Source organism: Herpailurus yagouaroundi, unplaced genomic scaffold, assembly GCF_014898765.1.
Source record: "Herpailurus yagouaroundi ecotype Mexico unplaced genomic scaffold, PumYag 166, whole genome shotgun sequence".
Classification (NCBI taxonomy): Eukaryota; Metazoa; Chordata; class Mammalia; order Carnivora; family Felidae; genus Herpailurus; species Herpailurus yagouaroundi.
Window position 1 is genome coordinate 2,525,133 of NW_024412407.1, and position 11,839 is coordinate 2,536,971.

Sequence of the window (11,839 nt, forward strand, 5' to 3'; positions counted from 1 at the left end):
TGAGCCCTCTGTTAAGGGGCTCAACTTGGCCTTCAGAACTGGGCTGACTTGGGTTCAAATCCCAGTTCTGCCACTTACTGTGTGACCTTGGGCAAGTCACTTAACCGCTGAGCCCCAGTTTCCTCCTTCATAAAAGCAAGGTGTGATGAGAACATGTGTAAATCACCTGGCTAATGAGGGTCTTAACAGGAACCAGTTCTCTTCACTTGCTTTCCCTCTGGCTCCTGGTTTCCCAAGTAATTCATCATCGTGGCGTCAGATAGCTTCTCTCTCAGCCCTCATATCTGGTCATTAAGAAAAATCCACATTTTTCCAACAACAGTAGAATACACATTTTTCTCAAGCACACACAGAGCAATTTTCTAGGGTAGATCATATGTCAGGCCACAAAACAAGTCTTGGCAAATTCGGGAAGATTGAAATCATACCAAGTGTCTTCTCTGGCCACAATGGTATGAAACTAGAAGTCAGTAATAGGAGGAGAACTGAGAAATTCACAAACACATGGAAATGAAACAGTAGTTTCCTCAACAACTAATGGATCATAAAAGAAATTCAAAGGAAAATAAAAAAGTATCTTGAGACAAATAATAATGGAAAAATAACGTACTAAAACTTATGGGATACTGCAGAAGTAGTTCTCAGAGGAAATTTTATAGCTATAAACACACATGTCAAGGAAATAAGAGGGGCTCAAGAGTGGCTCAGTTGGTTAAGCATCTGACTTTGGGCCAGGTCATGATCTTACGGTTCATGAGTTTGAGCCCCATGTTGGGCTCTGTGCTGACAGCTCAGAGCCTGCAGCCTGCTTCAGATTCTGTGTCTCCCTCTCTCTCTGCCCCTCCCCTGCTCACGCTCCGTCTCTCTCCCTCAACATTAAAATAAACCTTAAAGGGCGCCTGGGTGGCGCAGTCGGTTAAGCATCCGACTTCAGCCAGGTCACGATCTCGCGGTCCGTGAGTTCGAGCCCCGCGTCGGGTGCTGGGCTGATGGCTCAGAGCCTGGAGCCTGTTTCCGATTCTGTGTCTCCCTCTCTCTCTGCCCCTCCCCCGTTCATGCTCTGTCTCTCTCTGTCCCCAAAATAAATAAATGTTAAAATAAAATAAAATAAAATAAATCTTAAAGAAAAAAAAGAACATAGAAAGACCTTAACTAAACCACCTAACTTTACACCTTAAGTAACTAGAAAAAGAAGAACAAACTAAGCCCAAAGTCAGCAGAAGGAAGAAAAAGGAAGAAAACGATAAAGATTAGAGTAGAAACAAATGAAATAAAGAATAGGAAAACAATAGAAAAGACTAACCAAACTAAGAGTTCTATCTTTGACCCTTCAAACAAAATTGACAAACCTTTAGCTGGACTTCCCAAGGAAAAGAGAGAGAGGATCCAAATTAACAAAATTATAAGTGCAAAAGGAGGTACAATAACGGATCCCATGGAAATGCAAAGGATCATAAGAGGCTCCTCTGAACACTCATATGACAAAAAACTGGACACCCTGGAAGAAATGGCTGCATTCCTAGAAACATACAACCTACCAAGATCTAATCAGAAAGAAATACAAAATCTGAACAGACCAATTACTAAGTAAGGAGATTGAATCAGTAATCAAAAATTTCCTAACAAAAAAAAGTCCAGGACCAGATGGCCTCACTGGTGAATTAAACATTTAAAGAAGAATGAATGCCAATCTTTCTCAAACTCTTACAAAAAATAGAAGAGGAGGGAACACTCCCAACTATTCTACCAGGCCAGCCTACCCTGATACCAAAGGCAGACAAGGGCACTACAAGAAAAGAAAAATACAGGCCAATATCCCTGATAAACATAGATGCCAACATTCTCAAGAAAATTCTAGCAAACTGAACCCAGCAGCACATTAAAAGGACGCTACACTATTGGGGCTCCTAGGTGGCTCAGTTGGTTAAGTGTTCGACTTTTGATTTTGGCTCAGGTCATGATCTCATGGTTCAGAAGATCAAGTCCTGGGTTGGGTTCTGCACTGACAGCATGGGGCCTGTTTGGGATTCTCTCTCTCTTCCTCTTCCCTGCTTGTGTACATGTGCCGTCTCTCACAATAAATAAATAAGCTTAAAAAAAGAGCCTTACATTGTGATCAAGTGGGATTTATCTCTGGCATACAAGATTGGTTCAAAATACACAAATCAATAAATGTGATACATCACATTAATATAATGAGAGATAGGGATGCTCGGGTTGCTCAGTTAAGCGTCTGTCTTTGGCTCAGGTAGTGATCTCACAGTTTGTGAGTTCGAGCCCCACATTGGGCTCTGTGCTGACAGCTCAGAGCCGGGATCCTGCTTCAGGTTCTGCCTCTGTTCTCTCTGCCCCTCCCCTGCTCATGCTCTGTCTCTCTTTCTATCTCAAAAACAAATAAACCTTAAAAAACTAAAAAAATATATAATGTAAGATAAAAATCATATGATCATCTCAATGAATGTAGGAAAAGCTTTTGAAAAAACTCAACACCCATTCATAGTAAAAACTGTCAGCAAACAGGGCCACATATAACAAGCCCACAGGTAGCATCATACTCAATGGTGAATAATTATAAGTTTTTCTTCTTGGATCAGGATCAACACAAGGGTGCCCTCTCTTACCATTCCTATTCAACAAAGTACTAGAAGTCCTAGCCTGAGGCATCAGGAACAAAAAGAAATAGAAGCTGTCAGAATTGGAAAAGGAAGAAGTAAAATGGTCTCTCTTTGCAGATGACATGGTTTTATATATAGAAAATCTTAAAGACTCCACCAAATAACCATTAGATCTAATCAATGCATTCTGTAAAGTTGCAGGACACAAAATCAACATACAAAAGTCAGTAGTGTTTCTACACACTAATGATGAATTATCTGAAAGAGAAATTATGAAAATGATCTCACTTACAATAGCATCAAAACCAATAAAATACTTAGGAAGAAACTTAAGCAAGGCAGTGACAGATCTGTACACTGGAAGCTGTAAGACATTGATGAAAGAAATTGGATAAGACATAAATACATGGAAAGATATCTGTGTTCATGGATTGGAAGAATTTAATATTGTTAGAATGTCCATACTACTCAAAGCCATCTATAGATTCAATACAATCCCTATCAAGATTCCAATAGTAATTTTTTTTTTTTACAAAAGTAGAAAAAACAGTCATAAAATTTGTATGGAACCACAAAGGAGTGCAAATAGTCAAAGCAATCCTGAGAAAGAAGACCAAAGCTGGAGGCATCACACTTCCTGATCTCAAAGTATACTATGAAGTTATAGTAATTAAAACAGTATGGCACCAGTGTAAAAACCGACTCAGAGACCAATAGAACAGAATCAAGAGCCCAGAAATAAACCCATTTATGCATATACAGTCAACTAATATTGATAAGGGAGGCAAGAATACTCAATGGAGAAAAGACATTATCTTCAATAAATAGTGCTGGGGGAATTGGGTATTCACATAAAAGAATAAAACTATCTCATAGCACCCACAAAAGTGAATTCTTTAATGGATTAAAAACTTAAAGGTAAGACCCAAAACCATTCAACCATAAAACTCCTAGAAGAAAAAACAGGGAAAAAGCCTCTTGACAGGGTCTTGGCAATGATGTTTTGTGGGTTTGACACCTAAAGCATAAACAACAAAATAAAAAATAAACAAGTGGGACTCTATCAAACTAAAAAGCTTCCACACAGCAAAAGAAACAATCAACAAAATGAGAAGGCCACCATGGATTGGGAAAAAATATTTGCAAATCACATGTACGATCCAAATTATATAAATAACCTTTACAACTCAAAAGCAAAAAAATCCAGATAACCCAATTAAAAAATGGCCAGAGGACCTGAACAGACATTTTCCCAAAGAGGAAATTAAAATAGTCCACAGGTACATGAAAAGATGTTCAATGTCCCTTATCTTCAGGGAAATGCAAAGCAAAACAACAATGAGATATCACCTCCCACCTGTTTGAATGGCCCCCATCACAAAGGCAAGAGATACAAACGTGGGCGAGGATGTGGAAGATAAGGGAAACCTCATGCACTATTGATGAGAATGTAGATTGGTGCAGCCACTATGGAAAACAGTGCGTAGTGTCCTCAAAAAATGAAAAATAGAACTCTCCAGATGATCTCGTAATTCCACTCCTGGGAATATATTTGAAGGAAACAAAATCACTATGTGTAAGAGATCTCTGCACTCCATGTTCATTGCAGCATTTTTAAAAAAAAAAATTTTTTTTTTCAACGTTTATTTATTTTTGGGACACAGAGAGACAGAGCATGAATGGGGGAGGGGCAGAGAGAGGGAGACACAGAATCGGAAACAGGCTCCAGGCTCTGAGCCATCAGCCCAGAGCCCGACGCGGGGCTCGAACTCACGGACCGCGAGATCGTGACCTGGCTGAAGTCGGACGCTTAACCGACTGCGCCACCCAGGTGCCCCTCAGGACTTTTTTTTTAAGTAAATGTTTATTTATTTTTGAGAGAGAGAGAGAGAGAGAGAGCGCGCGCACATGGGAAGGGCAGAGAGAGAGGGAGATGAGAATCCCAAGCAGGGGAGGCTATTAAGGCTCACGGAAGCTAACTCTCACACCAGCAGCCATATGGCTGGTTAGTGGCTTCTAGGGCTGCTGATATCAAGCCGTATGTCCCTTTCCTGTCCCTTCTCGCCCTCGTGGCTCTCAGAGTCACCCCTTTCCCTCTTCATCTCCACAGCTCCCTACTCTGAGCTTGGACCCCACTCCTCAATCTACACCCAACTGGTCCATGCCCTCCACCCCCCCAAACCTTACTACCAAATCAGGAGAGTGGCCTCCTGTGTTGAGGCTATCACTGTATCCACCCCATCCCGGACAACCTTAGACCTCCTGATGATTCATCTGAACCCCTCTTGGTGGATGTCCCCTGTACTCTGAGCCTGGTCACCCCATCCTCCTTGGAAGAGCCCAGACATGCCCCATGAAAGCTTCCTCTAGGGTTACGGGAAGGTCTGCAGATGGGCTGTGAGCCAAACCCTAAACCACAGCTTAGGAACACAAAGACTTAGTGCTCGGCAAAACCAGTTCCACCTTACCAAACTGGGTGGTCTCCAGCTTGGGAAGACAGTCACACTTTCAGAGTGATGTTTCTCGTTGCAGGGGGTGGATCATAGGCCACCCCTGATGTCCAGCGCCTTCTAGGAATAACAGCTACTGTCCCCTAGTGCTTACTGTGGGCTGGAGCCACTGTCAACGCTCTAGCCGATCCACTCCTCCCAACAGCCTCTGATAGAAGTACTGTTATCATCCTGATCTTGCAGATGAGGAAGCTGAGGCACCGGATGGCTAAGTAACTTGTCTAAGGGCACTCAGCCAGTAAGTAGCAGAGCTGGGCATGGAACCTAAACAATCTGATTCCAAACCCCAAGTTCTTTTTTTTTTTTTTTTTAATTTTTTTTTTCAACGTTTATTTATTTTTGGGACAGAGAGAGACAGAGCATGAACGGGGGAGGGGCAGAGAGAGAGGGAGACACAGAATCAGAAACAGGCTCCAGGCTCTGAGCCATCAGCCCAGAGCCCGACGAGGGGCTCGAACTCCCGGACCGCGAGATCGTGACCTGGCTGAAGTCGGACGCTTAACCGACTGCGCCACCCAGGCGCCCCCCAAACCCCAAGTTCTTAACAGCCGGGTTATGCTGCTTTTACGGAGAAAGATACAGAGGACGGGATGCCGAAGCTGGAAGGGGACCTTGGATGCGATCCAGTCCAAACTTTTGATTTAATATGTAAGAAAACTAGGGTTGAGAGCTGGGAGGACTTGCTAATGGCTGAATAGAACAAGCAAACAGTTTTACTGAAATTATATTTACAGCTTAAAAACTCGAGATATTTGGGTTATCATGCAATAAAACACAAGGATTCTATCACTTGTCCGGAAGGTCCACTAACAACAACGTGTTCCTTAGAAATACTTGTTGAAGGCTGGGAATGACCAGCACACAGGGGTTCCCACACAGAGTTCCTGGAGCCTGAAGACCCCAGGGACCGCTTGGGGTGGGAGTGGGGTGGGGTGGAGGCTAGCCCGTGAGAAACCCACACTTCCCTGCTCATAACAGCAGTCGGTCAGAGTATGTCTCCTTTTGTCTGTTTTACAAGTGGGGCCATGCAGGTCTTGGATGGCAAGAATGGTTTTGCCATCCATATGTGTCAGGTCGTCCCTGCTTGCACCTGCCCAGGGTGGGAAAACCTCCCCTCCCCCATTCTAGGAGTCCTCACCTCTCACTGTTCTTCCTGGCCCCTTCCTTGAATGCCGACTGCTTCTTTCCTACCAGGTCTCTGATCCCCAAGTTGACTCTGGCTGCCCGAAGGGTGACTCAGGCCCAGTGTGCGGCCGAGGTCCAGTGACAGTGACTGCAGGCACAAGGGCACGGATCGGCCAGGGAGGGCGGGGGTACTTTCTCACAGCGCCAGCCAGCTTTGGGGCTGCGTGAACGACCTCGGGATCTCTGTAATCCCAGGCTGAATGCGAGTGCACACCTGCCTCACTCAGAAAGCCCTCAACAAACACACCCTCCTGCCCCTGCTCCACACCCCTGTCAGCGAGCCATCCTCTTTGTAAGTGTTCTCTCTTTTTTTTTTAATTAAAGTTTATTGCTTATTTTTGAGAGAGAGAGAGCAAGCAGGGGAGGGAGGGGCAGGGAGAGAGGGAGACACAGAATCTGAAGCAGGCTCCAGGCTCTGAGCTGTCAGCACAAAGCCCGACGCGGGGCTCGAACCCACTGACCCTGGGATCATGACCCGAGCTGAAGTCGGTCGCTTCACCATGGTTAAGCGTCTGACTTCAGCTCGGGTCCTGATCTCCTGGCCCGACAACCTCTTTGATAGGAGTGGGAACAGTGGCTGGAGGACAAAGGGTGTCCTCGGTGGACAATAGCGGAAGCTGGGGGGTGGGATGACAACCGGCTTTTAGACTTCGCTGTCTGGTAGAGTCACCTTGCTCCACCTCCTGAGTCCAGCCTATGTGGGCAGCAGCCGTCTCTCCCTTTTCTAGGGAAAGACCCTCATGTGTGCTTCTGTCACTCCAGGAAAAATCTGCCCCTGCAGACGGGAGGCATGTCTACCTTCGGTTTCCCGTGTTACAGTTTGAGGGGTTTGTGAGCTTCTGGCAATTCTGACTTAATAAAGGCACAGACTATGGCTGTAGTCTAGAACTTTCTTCCTGTTTGGCTTGGGTTTATTGTAGGATGTGTAAGTAAGTTAATTTGCTTTTAATGAAAAGAAAAATTAAACAATTTTTGTAGGTGCATACCTTATTTTTTTAACGCTTCAGGTTTTTATTTAAATTCTAGTTAGTTAACATATAGGGTCATATTGGTTTCAGGAATAGAATTGAGCGATTCGTCACTTACATACAGCACCCAGCCACAAGTGCCTTCCTTAATGCCATCACCTACCTCGCCCACCCCCATCAACCTTCAGTTTATTCTCTGTATGTAAGAGTCTTTTATGGTTTGTCTCTCTCTCTTTTGTTTCTTTTCTCTATGTTCATCTGTTTTGTTTCTTAAATTCCACATTTGAGTGAAATCATATGGTATTTGTCTTTCTCTGACTGACTTATTTTGCTTAGCATAGTACCTTCCAGTTCCATCTAGGTTGTTGCAAATGGCAAGATTTCATTCTTTTTGATTGCGGAGTAATATTCCATTACACACACACACACACACACACACACACACACACACATACACACACCACATCTTCTTTATCCATCAGAATGGCTAACATGAACAACACAGGAAACAGCAGATGTGAAGAAAGGGGAACCCTCTTACACTGTTGGTGGGAATGCAAACTGGTGCAGCCACTCTGGAAAACAGCGTGGGGTTTTCTCAAAAAGTTAAAATAGAACCACCCTACTACCCAGCAACTGCACTATTCACCCAAAGGTTACGAAAATACGGATTTGAAGGGGGCACGCACCCTGGTGTTTATACCCTGATGTTTGTCTACAGTAGCCAAATTATGGAAAAAGCCCAAATGTAATTACATTAATTTGGATCTGGTTACTTGAACGACACAGAATCACTCCCTTGGGACAATGTCCTACCTAATTGGATACTTGCAAGGAGGAGGTAATGTAAACAGAACAACCAGAAGGAAGGGCAGAAGGAACAGAAGGAACAGAGACAGCTCTACAGAGCATGCTCGTTAAGGACCCTGTTGATGCCCTGTTGGATTATAAACTATGGTTCTGTAGAAGTTGCTGTATGTTTGTTTTTCTTTTTTTTCCTGCAGGTATTGTGTGGGGCAGAGTCACTGATGTCAAGTGGTATAGAGGTTAAGGTCATTAGACTTTGCAGTTAGACGGATAAGACTGGTTTCCCACTGCCATCACTTCCTAGCTGTGTGACCTCAGGCAAGTTGCATAACCTCTCTGAGCCTCAAATGCCTGCAGCCCTAAACCGAGCATAGCAACACCTCTTTTACAGGGTTGTGGTAAGGAATGGAACTGTTATCAGAAAAGCACCCAGTGTCCCGCAGGTAATGGCAACTGTAAATGACAGTCCGTTCTACCTGGAAAGCACTAAGCCCTTTCCTTTGTTTTATTTTTTGTCTCAGGGTGGTGTGCGCATTAGCATTAGCTCCATGAGCAGTACCTCAATTGAGAAGCACCCACAGGCACAAAATAAGTTGAATGTTATATATCATCTCGCCCCAAATCCCTTCCATCCCCACTTGCGTTTTCTTCTAGGCTCTGGGCACGAGTGGACACAACTCCAGGTGCAACACCACATCATTTTCTCCTAGCATGGGAGTGTCACAGTCACAGACGACAAGGCACAATGGACATCTCAGGAGCCTCCTTGGGGCTTCACCTCTGCAGATATAAACCTTCCTCCTAGCCAGGAAGGTTCTCGTCAACCGTTCAGGGGCAAGAGGATGGAGCTGTGAGTGGGAGGTGTGGAGACCCAGGTGAGGCAGCCGGGGTCTGAGCTCAGGCTGCAATCCTGGTGGCCTTCCTGTCTCCTCTCAGGGCAGGACAGCCGAGCATCAGCTCCACAAAGGGGGTGGCGCCAGATCTCCTCTGCTCCTATAGCTGCAGCCCCAGACACCTGGAGTAGCTCTGCCTTCCTACCCAGCCATGCCCATACCTGCGGTCAGGGTGGAGGGCAGTAGACCCTGGGATACCAGTGCCCTCAGAGCCCCCTTGACCTGAATGGTCGGGTCAGCCAGGTTTGTTCAGGTGACCAATTCTGGACTGGCTGCTGTAGAAATTAGACAAGCGGCTTCACGCCGGGCAGGGTGATATGGTGAGAGGCCAGGGACACCGAGCCTCTGGGATGAGACTGATGTGGGTTCCAGTCCTGGCTCCACCACCTGCTACTGTGTGACCCTGCAGAGACCCTTTAGGAAGACAGAATGGTGCCCTGTGTGCAAAGCACTCAGCACAGGGAGGGCATGAAGCTGGCGTTCGATAAATACTCATGGAAGGAGGGAGTGAAGTGTCAGCGGCATCCCTTGTAGGAGGTGGTCCTCGCTCTAGGGTGCTCACTTACTCCAGGGGGACGGACTACCCAGTGGGTTTTCTTCCGTGGACCTTCCATGGAGCCTGGGAGCCTCCTGTCTTCACGGCCACGGCTCCTCCACCCCCCTTCCACCTGAACCCTGACAGGTGGAGCTCGGCAGAGGCTGAGGTAGGTGGGACTGGGGGGGGGTATTACAGATCAGAGGGAGAGGGGGGAGGGGGGAGGGGGGGGGGGGGGGAGGGAGCCCCCCCGCCAGTCCATTCTTCCGTGCAGCCCCGTCCCTGGGAACTGGACCCACCGCCTCCCTCTTTGCACCCCACGGGCCCTGTCCTTTCTCTCCGCAGGGAGGGAGCTGTTCATTTCTGCCGTGGCCAACTTTTGGTAGGTCATGGTCAGCTCCGGCCTGTGGGAATTACCCAGGCCCCAATCACTGCTGTGCCTCAGATTTGCAATGGCAGTCTCATCAGGGCTTTAGAAGAGGAGGAGGGCCACAGATTTGTCTAATTTGTCATCTTAAGTGGCAATGGCAAGGTCTGGGCCGGGTAGGAATGAATGTCCACTGACCTACTATGTGCCAGGCCCCGCAGGTACGTGAGAGGCAGGTGTCGAGTTTCTAGATGAGAAGATGGTTTGAATGCATTCAGCTAAAGTGAGAGAAGTCATGCAGAGAAAGACAGATACCGTATGTTTTCACTCTTAGGTGGATCCTGAGAAACTTAACAGAAGGCCATGGGGGAGGGGAAGGAAAAAAAAAAGAGAGGGAGGGAGCCAAACCATAAGAGACTCTTAAAAACTGCGAGTAAACGGAGGGTTGATGGGGGAAGGTGGGAGGGAGGGGAAAGTGGGTGATGGGCATTGAGGAGGGTACTTGTTGGGATGAGCACTGGGTGTGGTATGGAAACCAATTTGCCAATACATTTCATATTAAAAAAATAAATAGAAATTAAAAAAAGAACAACGCATGCATTCAGCTAGTTAGTGGCACCAGGTGGGATTTGAACACAGATCCATGTCACTCAGTGGGGAAGAGTTTAAGTTAGGGCTTAAAAACTAGGATTTTGCACTTATTTTCACTCATTTATTTCTGTTTATTTTTGAGAGAGAGAGAGAGAGAGAGAGAGAGACAGAATGCAAGCAGGGGAGGGACAGAGAAAGAGAGGGAGGCACAGAATCCGAAGCAGGCTCCAGGCTCTGAGCTGTCAGCACAGAGCCCCCGACCTGGGGCTCAAACCCTTGAACCGTAAGATCATGACCTGAGCCGATGTCAGACGCTTAACTCAGGCACCCAGATGCCCCTGGGATTTTGTGTTAAAAACATTGCTCTGAGAAGGGGCTCACGGGCTTCACTGTTCTGCTAATGGGGTCCTCAGCACCAAAAGAGTTACAAACTCCTGCCCCGAATGCGGGGGTCATTACAGGAAAACAGAACATGCCCTGTCCTGGTGGAGTGGAGGGAACAGCTGGGCAGCAAACGGAGCAGTGGGGCACACGCCGTAGGGATGGGACCCAGGCTGGAGAGCGCTGATCTAGAACCCCACAAACACAGACCCGAACAGAGGCCAGAGAAGGAACCTGAGTCTTGAGGGCCAGAGACAGAGTTCTGTCTCCTCAGTCCCCAGCTCCACGCCTGGCACATAGTAGGGTCTCGACAACCGTGTCAAGTTGAGGTGAGTCTTGATCTAGGTTTGGAAGGCTATAAGGCTGGAATACGTGTTTCTCCTTTTGTGTGTGCATGTGGGCCCCAAGTGTGCGTGGAGGAATAATAACGAGGAGAATAAACATGGGGGCAGCTTCTGATGGTTTACGATTATCATCTCGTTGTATCTTGAGAGGAGCTGCAGGTAAATGTTTGTATTATTTCCAACTTCCGGGGGAAGCATCTGAGCCCAGGGCAGTGACTCGCTCCAGGTTTGCGGAGCAGGGGAGGGCGGGCCCTGCGCTTGAACCCAGGCCCTCAGTTTCCAAAATCTGTGGAATGAGAGAATGGGCAATGGGCCATCTTGTGTGGAGCCGGCGGGGGGGGGGGGGGGGGGCCCCCCTGAGAGGCTGTTGAGATGGACGGGGCAGTGGGTGGGGACCCCTAAGGGCTGGGTCCAGGCAGGGGCCTGTGATTCAGGAGGCCCTGGGGCACCGGTTCAGGTTCTCCAGGAGGGGAGTGTGTTGGGATCCTGTAACCTGTGCCCTCCGAATGACATCTGTAGGTGTGTTTAGTGACATACTCAGCAGGTACGGGAAGGATGGCTGTGCCAAAGGCCAAGCCCAGAGATGTTTCAGATTTTTCCCTTTATGTCCCTGCAACCAAGCCCTGCTGCTTCAGCACATATA